Below are 17,225 nucleotides of genomic sequence, written 5' to 3' on the forward strand. Positions count from 1 at the left end.
AAATAACGTTCACGTTGCATTTTTAGCCTATAAAGAATATACTTGTGATGTAAAAATATGAAGACAAATTGTTTACAAGGCTGAATGAATATGACGTACACGTTTCATTCCATTTGGCATTTATTCGAATAGCTAAATTGTTTTTAAATGCACGATATAGGATGGAGATTTCCATTATGAAAAATGTCGGGCCGTACTGTTTACGAGATTGATCATATTCGACGTAAACAGTTTGCTCTACTTTAAACTTTTTCCAACAGTTATAATTTCAACATTACAATAAATATTAAAACAAACTACTTGCGAAACAAATTCAACGTAAACATTTCGTTGCGTTTGAAATTTTTTCCAACAGTTGGAACATTTTTAAAAGCACGATACAGGGTGAAAAATTATCAAAGCGACATTTCACGCCTCGTTCGGACACAAATGTACGCGGAGATGGGAAATAATTGACTGTCCTTGTTCCATACCTCGATACGTCTTTTCATCGTACACTTTGTGCATGTTCGTTGTTCACATCACGTTGCTCAGTCATTCTGCTTAACCCTTCTTTCCTATCGTTTTCTGGGTCATTTCTTATTGTACTCTAGCTTCGAGTACCACTGTGTTGTCATTTTTCCTTCATTTTTTCTCCTACTATTTGTCGCGTACTGGCGCAAGCTCCCCCAAGCCATGGGAAAGCACTGGCGATGTTCGGTTCGTGTCGCCGCTGCGAAGTAGATCAACCTCTGTAAAATGCCACACGATTCAACGTTGTCGCTGGATGCTGGCACGTCACGAGAACACTGCATAAACAGGTTACATTATGATAGATGTGTTTGCCCTTAGCTTGAAAAAATTAGCTTGTTCGCTCGTTTTTCTCATCGCGAGTACGATGCTTGCAGAATATGTTTCATGTTTCATGTGTAGGTTGATTAAAGCAGTTTTTTTTTCGGTGGGAATAGAAGGTGAAGGGATGAAGGATATTATAATGGAATTTTAGATTAAATTCGGTTAATCGAAGGAATTTTCAGATGCTATTTATAACTATTACTAATTTGCAATGTCGAGTATATTATTAATTAACTATTAATTTTATATAACTTTATATAACTATTAATTTTGATATTAATTAGGCTGTTTGCATTGAAAATGAAGAAATTACTATCCAAGTGAGACATACCTGAATCAACTTAAACGACTGAAGTTGTAAGATATTTATTTCAGAGATACCGTTCCACTATTCTCTAGAACTCTACTGCATAGATAATCTTATTCCTGCGATTGCTCCAAGGTGAATAGTTCAACTTCATATACGTAGATGAAAGAATAAATTTTAAGAATAGAGAGATTAAAATATACCGTTGTTCGAGATAGTCGTAGAGAGTGCGTTGTTTCGAAATTGGACGATCGGAAATGGACGTCGTTTTTTCAGGTAAGAGCATCCTTAATACGATATATGAAACTTTCAACATCATGGCATGTACGAGGACGAATAACCTGAGGGGCGAATGGACGTGTCCCTTCGTCGATGCTTCGTCACGATTAAGTAAATATCCATCAAATTTAACGTATAGTTGCTTCCAATTAGCCAAGAGTGATGCGTATGTACGAGACTTGGATCGATTGGAAAAAGAATCTATAAATTACGTAACACTATATCAAGTTCTATCTATGGTGTTATAACGGGACGAATCGATGATGAAACTAATTGCTACAATACTTGGAAACGGCTAAATTAGAAACTTAGTTTACACTTCAATTCTACGAACTTTCATTAACTTCTCTTTTGCTATACGTACAAGCAGATTGCAGAGATTCACGCATTTTCGGAAAATTAAGAAAACCCCTAAAAATATGAAATAACGAAAGCGTGGCAAAAAATAATCAAAATAATGAAATCCTTAGAATTAATTACCTAATTAATTAGCGAGAAAAATAAATTTTTCAATTATATTTTTCTACTGTTTTGCTCGTATCATTGCGGAAATAAAATTGATTTTAGCATATAATAATTACGAATTTGTCACGTATTGAAGTTACTAAGCTAAATTCCAGAGAAATAAGATTGACCCCAGAACATGATAATTAGAGTCGCGAGATATTCAAATTGTCGAATAAGGTTCAATTTGATCGCATCGTGTGTGGTTTGGCAGCTCAGGAACAGATATACGAAAAAATAGTATAAAAACTTTATCTAGTTAGTTAGTTTCCACTAAACCTCAGGAGTACTACTATGCATATGCGGAAACTCGCGAGAAGTACGTCCGCTGTCAGGATGCTGTCACTCGTCTTACATAACCCGCTCAATGTTTAATAACCTCACGTCAACGGCAGCAGGTCCCTGACTATTTTCCAGGCAAGCATCGAACCTTCGCGTTATAACTTTCCATCCTCTTCGTTTCTTTGCTCTCATTCTCACGCGAACGATAACGCGTGAAAATCGAGATCACAGACCAGGATACGTGTTCGTTCGAGCAACAGCTCTGATCCGCCTATGAACTCGAATACGCTTAGATAAATATGCGTCGAACGATCCGACAAATGTTGCGTAACTTTCGATCGATCCTGTCGCGTTCGAAATATCATAATTATACCTATAAATTTCATTACACGTCCGATAATTAAAGTTTGTTCGCTTGGTCGCGTCTGTGATTAGAAAAGCTAATAGAAGAAGCAGATAGTTTCCTTTCTCTGGCGATTTTTTCATAAGAAAGATAGGCTGTTTGTGGAATTGCCAGAGAATGTGAAGGTTTGCTTGATCTATGATTAAAGAGACGATCGTAACGAGGTTTCTTCCGAGGGACAAACTGTTCATTAGGAAAATAGGTTGTCAAAGTATCGTTAGGGAACGTGAAGCTTCGAGCTTTTGCAATGGTCGTTCGGTTTTCTGTTATCATGGAACTTAAGAAGAAAGAGCGATAAATTCTTGAGGGTGCCATAAATTAGGCCCTTGATACTACTGTGTCATGGGCCAAGGGGCTCGACTAGAAATGGAGTCACGTTGATTATTACCAATAACTTTCGCTATATAGAGAGATATCAATGCTATCTTTATGGCTATCGTTAATTTCAATATTTTTCTTTTGTGATTATTAATATATTCCAGAGTACAATGCAAGTACTGAAATTCTATAATATAGAATATGTATATACGCGTGGCAGAGACCAATTAAAATGATATTTGAGAGCTGTATGAAATTACAGGTTAATTAGTTACAGTTCCTAGTTGGCAGATCTGTTATAAATTTCATTGAATGAGAGAAACAATAAAAATAAATAATTAGAATAAATAAAATGCGATAAAAATAAATAAATAATTATCGAACTCTTTTGGTAGGATAAGTTGACTTAAACGCAAGAAATCTAAAGGCTTAGGATTATTCATAGATTTGTTTAGAGAAACAACGTTCTCGAACTGCTGGTCTGTGTTAGAGAAAAGATACAAGCGAGTAAACTGACACTGGAATTTCATTGGCTTCGATATTCCAGAAATGGATATTATTTTTACTGCCGGACTCGGCGAATGATTAAACGACAGTTAAGCGGCAAATTTAGATTCAGAGATTTTAATAGTCACTTAAATGCTGCGGATAATTTGAAACTGCAATTAACCCAGAAGCTCGAATACACGAGCGTAATACTTTCCCGAACGTAGCATTTCGTTCGAATTAATATCACCAGTGGTCTTTTCGTTCGTAAAATCGTTTCCTTCGCGCTTGAAAAGCTGGAGAGCTTCATTCGGGGGATATCGCGGTTTCATGTACGTCGTTTCTTTATTGAATAGTCGAAATTTTTTTCCGCTGGCCATAGATGGAACACCGACAGAATATTCGCGCTTTATGCGGAACAAAAAGAATTGTCCAAATATTAAATTGGATATATCGGATAGACAGAAGCCAGATTTCATTCGAATAACGCCGTTTAATATTCTCGTCACTCGGATTGATTCGAAAATATCATGACCCGGCACTGTTTCGCGATACAATAAAAATAAAAAAAGCATTTTGTGTTATGTTCTCGATTGATTTCGCGATACCAAAAACACGGTTGTTACATCGTTCGAACTTTTATCTTCTAATTCTTATACTCGTATTTTACGAGAAATTCCTTTGTCGTACAGCTGCCTCTATTTGTCTTCGTTTCGAACGCGTATATTATTTCAACAATCGCACAAAATGGCCATCTTTCATCTCGCTGTAGTTCCGCAGACGCCCAATAATGCAGCCCATCGAAATTGACATATTGCTGGAATATTTGAATGCTATCAACCGTCGTTCTATCTACAATTGCCAGCAAATTGCCTCGCTCTAAAACAGTCAAGGTTCTACGATTATATACCTGTAGATTTGCATCGGTCAGGAAGATTGCTTCGATCAAACAAAAGATCGACTGCAAGCAGGAAACCAGGTCAAACTTCTAACATTAATGAAACTTCCTTTACCTTTGATTTCACAGAGATCCGGCTGCTTAAAGAAACCATATTAATTCATCTGTTCGATCTGTTCGCTCATCGAGGAAGATCATTTGCGAATTCGCCACATTAACTATAATACAACCCTGTTCGATCTTCAGAGAAATATCCAAGCGAGGTGTTCTTTGACTGCACATTTCTTAGTTGAACTTCCGAGGTTGATGATACGGCGCTCTCAAGCGTTATATTTCCCTCCTTACAGTCGATTGCACTTTGTAAATTTCGTTGTTTGTTTCAGTGGATGACAATGGAAATGTAAAAGACGTTTTCCTTGTTAGATTGTCAAATAATGGCAAAACTTCGGCAGCTTTAATCACGCGGATGACGTAAAAAACAACTTCTTACTGTCAATATCTTGGTGAAGTAAGAAACCAATCGCTCTAAATAAGAGAAGTTTAAAAACTTTGTCGCGAACGTTACGTAAAAATTTCGCTCGCGCTTCGAGATTAGGGTGGTCGGATCCGTGCGTCTTCGACAAGTCGGCTTCCCGCGTGACCCTGGCAACGAATCGCGGATAAACCGGGATTTGATGCTTTGTTTCTTTCAGAACTGTAAGTGGTAAATCGAGCAACCACTAATCGAAATTCGAGTCACAAAAGCTTCGGTCGGAACTCGGAAGGAATTCACTGTCCGTTCTAAAACCAAAATCCAAACTAAAAGAAGTGGCTATAAGAATACTTGGATGAAATTAGAAGCGATTGGCGAAAGAGCTCGCGTAGAAACTCAGCAAGGAATAACACGTATCTCTAAAGAAGAAATTAAAGCGAAGTGCCAATTAAAACCGAGGAAGAACCTGCGATACTGGTTTCCTAAGCGACTCCACGTAGTCGATGAAATCGAAGAATAAGCCGATGAGGGTATCTGCGACACCAGGATTTCTGCTAGAAAATGTACCAGGAACCGGTCCTTATCGGAACGTCGTATCTTAACCGTATCCATTCTCACCCGAAAAAGACTATGGCTATAGAATCCAGCGTAAATTGAAGAAATTGAGCGAGGAACCATACGTCGGAGATAAAACGTAGCACGTTAAACTCGATAAGTCGATGGACACTCGATAGAAGATTCGGCGTAACGATACGAAGACGAGAAGATGGAAGCAAGCGGAATACGATATTGCGGGAAAAAGGCAAGTCGATCGGCGAAACGGAGGGAAATTTCTCTGTTTTGCAAAGGGCTAAAGCGTTTGAAAGTTGGACGCGTGTATATAGAAACGGAAGAACGAAAGCGGCGGAAGAGAAGAGAAGAGAAGAGAAAAAAACTGGAGTCACGTGGAAAGAGCAAGAGACGTGGAAACGAGAGGTGGAAAATCGTCGATGGCCGAATTGCCAGGGATCGGCGGCCGGCAACAAAGAAAGTGTGTCGAGCGTGGAAACGAGCACAGCGAGATTTAGCCGAGCTGGCACACGTTGAAGCGAGACGCGGCCACCGCTAAAGAGAGCGTTCGCGTCCAGAGGATTTGCGGCAGTCGAGTACAAGCGAAAACACGATCGAGCATAGAAAAAGACGGATCCGCCCTGGTGCGGTTTGGTCCTCGAGGTGTACCACTCTCTGCCGCACCCTCTCGGGCCTGACATGCGCCATGACCCGCATATAGGTATCCATAGGTAGCTCTCCGACGTCTCTCCGCTTGCTTTCGTTCTCCCTCTCCTCTCGTTTCGTCGACAGAACGGACGCGCGTCCACGCGGACACACGCGGAAGATACCACAGCGTTATCTTCTACCCTCCCCTCTCTTATTAGCCACCGGTTACCGTCGGCAGCACAAGGGATGGGTCAGTCAGGATCCATTGCTCACGCTACCCAACTCTTTCCAGTCACGATAAATCTACTTGGAATTCGTTGATGAAAAGAACAGGTCGCTCGAGTGTCGACGAGCCTCGCTTACTAGCGGGTATATTAAATTTTGCGATCGCGCAGCGTCACAAACGAACGACGTGACGCTCACGCCTTTTGTATCCGAGATCGATTTCGGATCGATTTCCTATGGCGTCTGGTTTCCTGGTCTGTATATTGTCGCGACGAGAATTGTAATACCGGAATAGAGAGTGAGATGTTGCAGGCGACATGTGTTTTTGATAACACGTTTGCTATTGAGTTGTCATAGGAAAGATACGTGTTTGGGTCTTTGTGGATTCGATATGTTTGGGACAAAGTTTTCACCATTTCACCTTTCATATTGCATACGTGGTAAACGCAACATTGTGCTTTAACGAATCGTTAATTGAACGTAACATAGGAAAAAGTTCGTAGCATTAACTGTACGCTGAAAAAAATATTTTTCCCATAGGCAAAAAGAAAATTCAATTCTGAGAAGGTCGAAGAGTAGAATGTAATTGGTCTGCGACAATGAGGTTGATCATAACATTTCATTCTCCCGAGGTATTTAATCTTCTATCTAACACTTCAAGATAGAACGTCGCCTACGTTGATTTATGGAAATAAAAATAGACCTCGCTCTTCTTGTTTCTTCGCGATGATAACACGTGTTTTCAATCGCTCTACTTCTTCTCAATCTGTCTAAATTCACGCAACACGTTTCAGCTTCAAGCTTTCTAGACACGCAATTTACGTTGCTAGACGAACGTTCTATTTCAACGTAAATGGGAAGGGAAACCCAAGGATTAAAAGTAGTCCGGGTTCGGGGAATGTTTATAAAAATCGAAGAACGCATTTTTCTGGTAAATGTCGCGGCGTGGGATTAAACGACTTGACACGCATAGTTCTTTATCTCCTGGAAACCGGAGGTCACACCCTTTTGTGATGTAAATCGAACGCGGTCGGATCGATTTTTCGCCTCCTACCGTTCGTCAGAATGTCCAAGAATATACTTGTGCAAATCGTACCACTCGCCAGACAGATTTATCGAATTTGGATCACTTTTTTCCACTCCTGTCGTCATTTAGGGTCGAATCGGGGCCAGAAACTCGTCGCTCCTTTTCTCGCCTTTCAAATACGATTCCGTATAATCTGGAATCGTTGGAAAAAGAGGAGTCGAGTATGCAAAGTGGATAAAGGATGAGCAAAAAGAGAAGCAGGGTGAATGGATGTAGAAGAAAAGGGGGAGAAAGGGTGGACGCGAAAGGATTACAGGAAAAAGAGAACGCGTACGCTAGAGAGGAGCAAAGAGAAAAACGAATATTACACAAAGAGCGCGCAGTTGGTAGAGGGATTGAAGGTACAGTGGAAAATAGAAAACGAGGAGACGAATAACGAAGAATGAAAGGAGTCGACTTTTACAGCGTGTCCAACGGCTGACGCGGACAATCGAAATTATCTCACTTATGCACTTACCGCGGCATTGTATAGAACTCGTCCAACAAAAGCCATCAGACGGGTACGTTTCAAACACACTCGCGCATTCGTTCTTCGACTCGTGCCAGCCCTACAACCTTCATTCACGTTCGTCTGCTGATGCCTCTCATCTGGATATACACGATAGTAATTTTAAAATTCATAGGTCGCCATGTAACTTGACAACCTGTTGAGAACATGATTTTCCAAGGAGGGTTGTAAAAACTGGAGACCAGTTAACGAGAGCTTGATTTTATAGACACCATTACAATTATAATTATTATTGATATTTCAAATTCATTTTAACGAAATTTTTCATCGGTATACGCTGCCACAGTTTGCTTTAATGAGTTGTTAATTAACTCAATCATAAGTATGTTTCTTTTTGATAAAACTGGTCGTCCTCAAATTTTAGTACGTTATACCAGTTTTGAAAAAAAAAAAAAAAAATATTCGAGTAGATACGTTCCATTAGCCACAAAAATTAGCCAATAAAATAGCAATTTATCAAAAATCAATTCCGGACGAATTTTCATTCGACTTTGAAATACGTTTTCAACTTCGAATTTCCATTTCGTGCATCAGTTTCCAGTTTTCACTGTTAGAACGAAATTTCCTTAACCTCGGCTGGTTGAAACAAGACGTTGCATGGCATCGAGGGGCTAATAAACGTGGTTGCCCAGAAATTTACAAACCAACCGGCATTAACACGATGCCGCCGGTAAATTGAATGGGTCTACTTTACGGTAATATTGCCGGCGATGGTTAAAGTCCTTTTTTGCGATCGTAAAATTGCCGGGCAAATTCGCCTGGAGGCCGAAAGCAATGGACGAAGCGAATTTCTGACTCTCACGCGATTTCACCGCGCGTTACACGGCGCCACCCCCTACAGCGAAATTCGGATCGCGTTTAGTACGCGTGTTACTCGCTCGTAGAACATATTACGCAACAAACACCGACGAAACTCCGTGAATTCATCGGCCAACTTAATCGACCACTAGGCCGGACGCTGCTGGAGATTCTGCTGCAGCGTTTCAGACAGCTTGTTAGTTTCAATTTTCTGCCATTTGCCTGAATGATGGAATCTTCGACGTTTGATCGAGAATTTTTTAATTGCGCTACGTTTAATTGTTAAGTTAACGATATCGGCGATAATATTAAGAAATTACAATAATTCATTCATAATTTTCAAAGTAGCAGGATCAAAGGTAATATTAGAAAACTGACAAAGAATCCAATCCAATCCAATTTACAATTGTAAAAATTGAATGAAAATTGACAGTTAGGGCATTTTGAATATAACCGATAAATAGAAGATACTTTGAAGTAAAAAGTGCCCCACTGAACGATTAAACATTTTTATTAGAATATCAATAAAAAAAAAAAAAAAAAAAAAAATTGAGAACAAATCTTGCATCTAACGGTGCACTATGTTTGTATCCATATCTTTGAGGGGTAATCTACGAATATTATTATAAACACAACTTAGGAAATAATCGTAAATGCTGCTTTATAATCGTATAATTGAAGTTTAAAGTGTGAACATACCTTTACTATTATATATAGAATCAGCAAATACTGTTTACTAATATCTTCTACACGTTTCAACAATATATTCTGCACGTTTTGCTTACGACGAAACAACGAATGCGAATGGTTTGTTGAAATAAACGAAGCCTCGTTATAATATGTCGCTATCAACTGTTACCAAGGCGCCACCGAGGTCACCCGTGACCACCAATAAGATAAACAGTCCATTGGAAAAGAATGTTGTCTTACATCATCAATTTATTATTATCTTGCCATTATATGCTTCGAATAATAAAAATACTCCAGTGGCGTCCTGAGCGAAACATGTGATTTCGGCATGGCAATCACAAAACATTAAAGACACTATCGGATTATTATTTTATGCGCCATAAAATTATATGATATAGATTTTTGTATGTTTCATTTGAAATTTCAGAACGGAAGATATAATATACGCAAAAAATAGTAGAAGAAATATCATGTAATAGAAATTGTTTTTTCCCTTTTTCTAATCGCGCTCTTCGAGTTTTCCTAGAGGCGTAGCCAAATACACTTCGGAAACCAAAAATCCCACAGCGAAAATTAGCTTCTCCTCGAGTTCTCTACTCGCCAGCTTACGAAAAAGGTGTTAGAACGAAATATAGTCTATAACTACTCACGTGCGCTTCCGTGAGAACCAACCCTCGCGTTCATCGTTAAATGAGGTTAATTGCTCAAGTAATAAAAACCAGTTAATTGAATACTACCTGGTACGAAAAATAAAATGAAAGAAAGAAGTAGAAATTTGCCGTCTGGTATAACGCGCGTAATTCATACCGATTAGACGAACTTGTTGCTTATCTTACGACAAATTAATGTCTGCTAGAAAATTTTGGCTAGAAATATACGAGTTTACTTTACTGTTCTACTAAATGTTACTTCAGGAAGAATATAGTGGTCTTTATCACGAAAACGATACAAAGTATCGTCTGAAAAATCTCACAGTGTATTTCATTCCTTCGACAAACAATTTCGAGCGTGAACGTATTCGATTAAATTCTTAGACACAGTCAAATCGAACAAAGACGCGATTAAACCTTCTACGACCAATACTCTTCTAGACTTTAAGAAAATGTTGTCCTTGTCGGTTATAAATAACAGAAATGCGTATATATTCCCCGATGCTTTTGCAAAGGAACCATAATACATTAGAATATCAAACTGATTTTGCTGAAAACAGATTCGTTTACGAAATTGCGTACGGGCGAATGGATGAAAGGGTTGAAAATGCATTAGTGGAGGGTAAAACGAATCGCGTTTCGTGATATATTTTCCAGGCAAGTAGCCCAACCTCAAAGCTTCGTGTTTAAAATAAAACTCGTGCGATTCCGGCACGGTATAACGAACGCGCACGTTCAAAGCAGCAGTGTCGCTGTGAAATCATAAAAAAGGAGAGGAGAAAACGATAAAATACGTTTGCAGTGCGCTGTTCTTTGAGCAGAATGCACGCAGCCAGCTTGCATTCAAAAGATATTTGCTCGCACGATTGAAAGGAGAGCAAATGTCCTTAACGAACTGCGTTGCCGTTGAATTGGCGTTAAGCAAACATTGTTAGCAGACGTTGGCTGACCGATCGATAAAAGGGTTAACGCGGTCTGGTTGGCGGATAACATCTCGCCTTCCTACGAATATTTCCCCCTTCCTCTTTCAGATAGAACACCGGATTTCATTCGCCTTTATCCTCGCCGATAGTTTCAAGCGTGGGAAATGTAAAAAAAGAGGAAAAAAAGAGAGAAAGAAAGGGTGGAAAGGAAGAGCGCGCGAGCACGCCGTGCTACATCGATGGAATATTACCCGGTTATTTTCCGTTTCCAGCAACGCCGTAGGGACCGCTTTCAAATCTGTAAAGCTTCTCCCCGAACTCTGCCACGAATATTCCTTTCGTGAATCGCGTTGCGTGTTTCGTTATCGAATTAGAGGTGTAAACGCAGGAAACTTGGATATAGTATGTTGGAAACTTCTATCATAACTAGATTATCGCAGAGCGGAATTATTGAAACTGTATTTAGTCTCGAAGTTCAGAGTTCTTCTATCAAATGGACCTTTGTCTTTTTCACTCCGCCACTTAGTCTTTCTTGCGAGATTATTTCTAACGTAGTTTGTCTGCTTGCTGTTTCTCTAAACTTTTCTAAACATTTCCAAACTTCTCTAAACTCGAATAATCAAACTACGTATAGTACGACTGTGCTTCTATTATCCTAATTGCTTGCCACAGGAATAATCATGACAGGTCACGAGAATTCCCTACGATTGCCCGCGTCTTCGCTGGCATAGTCCAGCTGTCACGTTACAACTTGACAGAGCTGATAACAACCTCGTCCCCGAACAAAAATGTTCTCTAGCTGGCTTCCTGGATTTATTTGTCATCCATCGATGGCGATCATTAAGTTTATATAAATTGACGTATTAAATTATTCTCGATGGTTGGCAATATTGGTCCCAAAGCGACCAGTTATCCGCCGATCAGACGAAGAAGAGTTTCGAACGAACGTGGTCTCTGCGTTCTGTTCGTAACACGACGGTAAGACACGATTAATTATTTCGCTGCAGTCACGATTTCTCATCTTGCTCGTCGAATAAAACAAGGTGGTCTTGCGTCATGAATTTTAATTTGTTACCATCTCTTGTTTCTCGAGTTACAGAGGCAACTTCGAAGTAACTCAGTTCATTTATGGAACAGAAAATGCAGATTACTTCTGTCACCACTCGGAATAACTTTTGGAATAATCTGGCGAATGCGCGTTCCAAAATATGAATATAAATATTTATTATCCTAATTAAAAAGCGTGGCGCACAGAAACGCGAGTATATGAATTTTTTTAAAAATAAATAGTGCTAAAAATATGAATACATCCGTCTTTCTTTTAAACATTCACAGTTTGAAAATTATTCATATTGTGAACTACATTTGAATGTAATTACACTGTTATTGGCGGTAGTATTGAACGAAACCGTTGGCCATTACGGTAAAAACGAACGGTTTCGGCGAATCGTTCGATCGCTCTATTTCTCCCTTTTCATCTTGGCGATTCACGCCCGTAATTGTCGAGAATCGTGTTCGTGCTCGGAGGTGTAACACGCAATAAAAAGATTACAGGCGTGTCGGCGAGTATAATGGTAATTTCGAATTTTCTCCCAACGACGAGGCCAATAGAATCATCCTATCTGTTCTCATCGCTGTATGAAGCAACGAACGAATTACTCGGCCGGCTCAATCTGCACGGCCTTTAACGAAGGAAAATGTGAAAAATTAGGGTCGAGCCGCATCGTTGCCATCGGTTGTACGATCTTACAGGAGGAAGAAGCAAATGTTCGCCGGTAGAATGAAAATAAAAGTTTACTGGAATTCTGATGAATAGTTTCGACGTTGTTTTCGCGAGAAAAAAACCTTTCTGCGATAGATATATTTATGTTTCCCGTTTTATTCCCATTGGTGTATGTTTCTTTGCACAAAGAGACCGATATGTCACGTTCTAGGAGGATTGAAACATTTTATGCGTTATGATATTGTGCTTTAGGTAAATGAAAAAATATAGACTTTTATTCCCCACAGACTCCGACGTTCCCTCCGTATCTCGTAAAACGCGACATATGTCCGTCCGTTTGGCGACAAAACGAGAAAAAATAATGATACAATTGAACGAAGCACAAAGAAAGAATCGACTATGGTCTTCTATCGAGTATTCGCGCGAAAGTAAAAAAAATGGTATAACGAAAACAAAAAGAAAGCGATAGACCACGTGGGATGGCTTATTGCACGGACCCTTTCGTTAAATTTTCCGCTTGGCCACACCGAACACGCCAATAGAAAAAGGCGACATCTCGCTGAACATCCGAGACAATGTGATCGATTAGTAAAACCCGATATGTATTTTGACGATTCAACGCGCGTTCAAAATGGTTAACAGTCCAGAAGCGTCCCTATCGATCGAACTGATTCACACACGAATGAATTCTTTCGAAGCGAGATATTAACGCGTATTCTTCTTGTTAACGCGTTCAAATCCATTTCGCTCCAATCCTCCCTTCCATCTATCGCAAACATCCCATCGACGTTCGAATCAGTCCCTTTTACAATGTCTACGTATTCGAAGATGTTGAGGTTATTAGATGTATAAAGAGAGAAAACGCGTGGATAAAGCGTAAAGTACAAAATATATATATTTAATGGAGAAGTGTAATAATAAGTAGGAATACAATTTGAGCTGGTCCAGATCCGCACGCTAGCAGTGTTACCTTATAACTGAAAAACCCCGAAAAGCCAACGTCGCCTGTCTATCGTTTATGGTCTGCCTTCGTGCCAGTCTTTTGTCTATATGCTGTCGATGGCTTGAGCGCTTGAGAAAACTGAAAAGACCAGATGTAGAGTTTTCGTAGAAGTGGTGACCACTTCAACAGAAGATACAACGAATATTACATACGTTCGGCATCCACAAAGCATCCATTCTTCTCTATCGAAAAATTCAAAATCTCTGACAGAAGCTTGAAAAATATCTGTCCCGAAAGATTCTAGAGATCAAATTTGATGCGTTGCGTGAACGTAGATTTCGATAGATTTTCCATGAAAATGCCATAAAAGTACGTACTGTGTAAGATATTGTCGTTACTTCCTAAGAGCATGAAAACAGCCTGTCTTACTATTTAAACTGTGGAAATTCACATACACGCGCAGATGTCAGTCGAAGTTCAAATACTAGTAACTAGATCGGAGTTTAGAGCAAAGAGGTTTCAGTTGTTTCTCGTTCGATGGTATCAGGGTAAAGTAATTTCAGTAGTGTTTGATGATCGCATTGAAATTCGGCATAAATTAATGGTGGCTGAAACAGTTGTAGCAGCTTTGAAACGGAGTAATTTCGGTCGATGGTTGAACAGCCCAGGGTCGCGTTTAATTCGAGACATACGTGACTGTTTGCAAAATGTGTGCGTATAAATTCGATGCATATTAGTCGTGATTGCATTATCTATCACAAGTGTATGATTTAATATCGGCGTATTGGACAGCAGGCTTAGTTCGGTTTAAATTCATCGCGACTTTGCGCGCGTTCGAACGCGGTTTCACGTAGTTACGGTCGCGATATTGTCAGCCGTGCTCGAACCAGACTTACGTTAGCTTTTCGTCTCGGTAGCTTTGCGCACGGACGCGTTAGAATTTCGTATAAAGTAAATTTCGTTTCTCTATGGATGATTAAGTTTCGCGTAGAATAAATTTATAGCGCGCAAACCCAAATATGGACTGACTGGCTGCGGTTACGCGAAGTAGATAATGTCCGTTTATGGTCAGACACGTAGTAAATAAAATTTAATGGAATTTTGTACACGAGTGAAATGCTAAAGATATCGTCATTCGTTGACGTATATTTGTACACCGTGTGATACGATCAACAGGGGCGTGATCCTATGTGAAAAAAGCAAAATTCTAAATTTGTTTCTGCGAGGCATTGTTTTTCAGAAAATTTATTTCAAATGTTAGTCTATGTATATTAACATCCCTATTTAACGTTTCTAATAGTAAAAATTACGATAAAATAATGATAATTCGTCGCAAGATACGACACAATCAAGATGCATCGTTATGTATTTTCATCTACTTCGTTAAAGCATAATCAACTCGAGTGGAAAGTTATTGCAAGTACTTGTCTACAGGTAAATGCAATTCCAGGTTAAGCATCCTTCAAAGAAAGTTGGGGTTAGGTCCATCCCTGTTCCATCCCTGTTTCTTCCATCTCCATGAGCGTCTGCATTATCAATAATTGCTTCGTGTTACAAATTATCTCCTGACCGAATATCTGTCAGGAATAACAGCCATTTCGTGGTCGATCAGTGGTCTCTGACGATCATTTTGTCCAAAATTCTTCCAATCAACTACCATACCGATTACCGCGATGTTGTTCCTAGAAATTCACTTCCGATTCCAATCACTTCCGCGGACAATATCCTGTTTGAATAATAGCTGAAAATAATTCACTACACCAGGGACTTCCATCCAACGGTATTTTGGTATGGAGTGCATTCTATAACGAAATGAAGTTGGAACTTTGAAAAATTTCCTCATTTCTAGGGGGAATCCTCTGGCAACGGGAGAAATCAAACTTGGCAAGGAGCAATTCCGGACTAATAAAAAGTAATATAAGAATATTAAAAGAAATTCCAGAATTTAAGAAAGAATCGTAGGGATACCGAAAAGAGAGCTGCTACGATAAAACGATAAAACACCATTTGGACAGGTATGAAGAAAGAAATTGCAACGAAGAAAAAAAAGAGAAAGAACAAAATTCAAAAGAAAGAAAGAAAAGTAAACTTTTACAAGTGAAAATACAATGGATATATTCCAACATGTCATCGAACGAGAATAACCTTTAAATCCCTGAGATGTCCTAAGTAAAATTTTGCTGGACACGTGCCTAAGATCCAAGACGTAGTTGAACCATAATACAAAAGTTATCGGTATGATACCCTTAAATACGAACTTTCATTTAACAAGAATCATTTCCCGCAATTTCCTCATTGAATCGTCACATACTCGCTCGTTAGTCGACCACGCCTTTCTAATGAGCAGAGTTGAACGCGAAGTAGTTCATCCATGCTACGAGTGAATCGCGTAGACGAGGTCAAAGTTCAATAGAGAGTAATCTAGGCGATTCCAGCATCAAACCAACGTACTCTCGAGTACGATTCCTAGCGGCGCGTCGTAGTTGCAGCTGCCTCTCCTGTTCGATTCCCTGGATTTCAAGTAGAATAGTCCATACCGCTGCTTCTGTCTCTATTATTCGGCCACTCGGAGCCACTCGAGATACCTGAGCTGTTCGATGATCCACCGAGGTTGATCTCGATTGCGCCCGAAGAAATATCAAGCGAACAACCACTTCGGATCAACATTCCGCGATCCGACGAGCTCGAAAACAATGAGGCGGAAAATATTGGATCGCGGTGTTCGCTACGTTTTCACGAGCGTTTTAGCCGCTTCATCGTCCCTCAAAGAATCAGTTGCGCGACAATGATCCTGTTGTAAACCTGTGTGTTTCATTTTGCTCCGCCGTGAAAGTTACTCGAGCATGGTAATGCCGCGTACACACTGAAATTTGCCGATAAGTAGCGAATAGATCTCGAAACGAAATTGTTCATAGTACAGATATTTTCATAAGCAGCGAATTTTCCAGAGAATGGCGAGCGCTGTTCTTTCATAAAACGATGCATCGTAGATTGTGCTGTGTTGTAACTCGATGGAAGGAAGAAAACCGAAATTAATAATTAATAATCTTCCTAAGGGTACGTACGAAATTGGAGTAAGGGGAGTAACTGGAGCAAGTGAACATGCAAAATTCACCGGAAATGTAAGTTTCTGTTCGCGAGTTTCACTGTGTGTGAACACAATGCTAATTTTGCTCGCAAACAGTGCGCCAACTATTCGTAATTCTGCTTTTGATCGATGCTGACCAACACAAACATACGAGATGTACCTGGACGAGCGAATAGTAATATTCGAAATAGTTCGAAAATAGTTCGAAAAGGAAAAAAGAGAAGAGATCCGCCTGAGGCTTGTTAAAGTGCACTCATCAGGTCTATGATGATTAAACGTCATATCCGCCGACAACCAAGTATAAAGTCTGTACTGCTAAATCCGACTGTGAAGTTCATGAAGAAGTACATTTACTCATAGCACAAGGAAATGTGGTGAATGATACAATGTGTTACTTTAAATGACGATACGAGTGAATACTTGTGATGGCCCAATAAATTTAAAATTTTTCCAAGTACGGAGTACAGAGTTAATCGTCGTTTGCACAATGCTTACGGAATGCTCGATACTAACTGTCCAAGAGAGCGTGTTCGTTTATTTATACCGATCAGGGGAGTACCGGAAAGTTTGAACTCGACTCCGGTTGACGGTTGCACGTAGCGGCGATATT

At 39.7% G+C, this 17,225-nt stretch overlaps 1 protein-coding gene and 1 long non-coding RNA gene across 2 annotated transcripts in view; one reads left to right on the plus strand and one right to left on the minus strand.

Annotated features, from left to right (window-relative positions):
* The window catches only part of LOC100645483 (somatostatin receptor type 2), an 84,119-nt gene that overhangs the window by 1,347 nt on the left and 65,547 nt on the right, over positions 1-17,225 (plus strand). The window lies entirely within an intron of this gene.
* Positions 89-17,225, minus strand: part of LOC125384709 — a 121,467-nt gene continuing 104,330 nt past the window's right edge. The window contains exon 3 of the long non-coding RNA XR_007223413.1: positions 89-788. This is a non-coding gene — a long non-coding RNA (uncharacterized LOC125384709). The remainder of the gene's footprint in view (positions 789-17,225) is intronic.

The sequence above is a fragment of the Bombus terrestris genome, chromosome 3 (genome assembly GCF_910591885.1).
Source record: "Bombus terrestris chromosome 3, iyBomTerr1.2, whole genome shotgun sequence".
Lineage (NCBI taxonomy): Eukaryota > Metazoa > Arthropoda > Insecta > Hymenoptera > Apidae > Bombus > Bombus terrestris.